Source organism: Galeopterus variegatus, unplaced genomic scaffold (assembly GCF_000696425.1).
Source record: "Galeopterus variegatus unplaced genomic scaffold, G_variegatus-3.0.2 Scaffold631, whole genome shotgun sequence".
In the NCBI taxonomy this organism is placed as follows: Eukaryota; Metazoa; Chordata; class Mammalia; order Dermoptera; family Cynocephalidae; genus Galeopterus; species Galeopterus variegatus.
This window is the reverse complement of record NW_007726742.1, coordinates 568,087-570,357: the sequence shown is the minus strand read 5'-3', so window position 1 is coordinate 570,357 and position 2,271 is coordinate 568,087. Positions and strand designations below refer to the sequence as shown.

At 42.8% G+C, this 2,271-nt stretch overlaps 1 pseudogene; it reads right to left on the bottom strand.

Annotated features, from left to right (window-relative positions):
• Positions 1-991: 991 nt before the first annotated feature.
• LOC103588951 lies at positions 992-1,739 on the bottom strand (annotated as a pseudogene).
• Positions 1,740-2,271: the final 532 nt, after the last annotated feature.

Below are 2,271 nucleotides of genomic sequence, written 5' to 3'. Positions count from 1 at the left end.
AAAAGGAAGAAAGCAGAAGAACAGAAATCTAAAGAAGGAAGAGAAAACCAAAGTCAACAGTCAAAAAGGACAGTGGGAAAGGTGCTTTAAATTTCAAAATTTAAAAGACCTGAACTAGGAAGAACTCAAAGATTGGGTGAAAGGCAATCTCTACAGAATACTGTTCTTAAAGATTTTATCCAGGAAACAGGTAAGGCCATTCATAAAATACATGGCTTTTTTTGCTCTTTAGTTCAGTGGTTACAAGGAAACAGATTCTACTACAGAAGCACAAGCTGCAGATCAGTAACACACTGCTGTAGGAAAGGGGGTTTAGTCACATGCATTATATGAGCACTAGAACTTATTGCGCTGTCATAACCCAGTTATGTGCCACAAAGAATTTCAATTTCAGGCTTCGAGTTTCCTCAGAGGAAGACCATGTGGACATATGTGCTCATGAACTTTTAAGTGGCAACAGCCCAAACTGGTCAAGTGTCTATAAGCCCTGAACAAAAGGCAGAATTACTGTGAATTACAATAAATCTTGAATGCCAAATGATAGGTATCTCACTCCACGTCCCAGCATCACAATATAATCTCTATAACTTTCTGTATAACTTTACAATGGAATTGTATTTCAGTGACTATTTTGATATCAGATTAAACCTTCCAAAAAGTTACACATAATTCAGGTTTATTTTTTCTACCAGTAAGAGTTCTGCTAAATTACAAAACCCCATAATCACAGTGTTCAGTTTTTCAAAAATTAAGCACACAGTAATCCTGTCAATGTTAATCAAAATCAAAACTTCAGAATGCCGTGGCATTTATGTGACCAATCTGAGTTTTAGATACAAACACCAGCTGTTGATCCCATGGAGCATTTTTGCTAGGCTGAGTCTGTGAAAAATCGAAAGTCAATGTACAATTTTTTTTTTTTTTATCGCACAAAGGGATATATGTGGAGGATACAGAGTGATACTGAACAGATCACGAAGTGCAATAGACATTAGTTCTCTCCCTCTCCAGCATCTCCTTCATCCCCCTGGTTTTCCAACATCCACAGAGCGAGATTGTCCCTAAGTAACTGCATGATCAGGGTGCTATCTTTGAAGATTCTTCATTCAGTGTATACAATTCAGCAATTGCTTCATCAAATGCCATTTTTGCCAGGCTGCAGACCTTTTCAGGAGAGTTTAGAATCTCTCATAATAAAAGACTGAGAAATTAAGAGCCAGGCCAAGTCGAATTGGATGTGTAGGCTGCATTTCTTTCTTACTAATTTCAAATGCTTCCTGGTAAGCCTGCTGGGAGTTTGACACAATGGTTTGCTTATTGTCTCCAGGTGCCACCTCAGAAAGACACCTAAAATAATCTCCTTTCATTTTTAAGTAGAACACCTTACTTTCTGGTTGTGTAGCATTGGGAATAAGATATTTGTCCAACAGCTCCAGAACATCATTGCAGATGTCCTGCAGTTCTGCCTCTATCTTTTCCCGGTACTCTTTGCCCACCTGCTACTTCTTCTCATTCCTCTTTGTTTTCTGTTCAATGCTGGAGATGACACACCAGGAAGAATGATGGGTGCCCACCACATTCTTGTAGGTGACAGAGAGCAGATTCCTCTCTTCATTGGAGAACTCGTGGCCCTGCTCCTTGACCACCTTCATGGCTGCAGCCATGCCATCATAGCACTCGGCCTGCTTGGTGAGTTTGGCTTTCTGGACCAGCTCACTCTTATCCATGGTCATTCCCATGGGAGGGCTGCAGGGGGCAAAGACACTTCTGAGCGAAGCTCCAAGCATGGTGACCATTTCCTTCCCAAGCCCACTTTTCAGGCAGCAGTGGCGGCAGCTGCAGTGGCAGCTGCAGTAGCGGCAGTGGTGGCAACTACCCCAGCTCTGGAATTGGCCATGAGTAGCCTTTTGGAGGCTGTAAATGAAGTGTGTGATCATGTTATCCCAGAGATCCTGATCCCCATGGCCAGCCTGGTAGTCCCAATTTGGGTCTGTGCAAGGGACCGCAATGGCTCCACTGGCTGTCTGTTATTTTGAGCATGTACCTCATCTGCCTGTTGTTGGGCCATTATCCAGACCTGCTCCCTGTCCTTGGGGGACAAATATGTGTCTGGGTCAGACTGGAAAGATCCCAGTCATTTTTCAATTTGGGAGAGATCAGAAAGAGAAATGGGGATACATACCTGGACAATTCCCTCCATCCCAGCCACTTCATGGAGGGGATATAAAAGAGTTGGAGCTGAAGCAGGGTTGTTACCTGATGAAGGGGAAG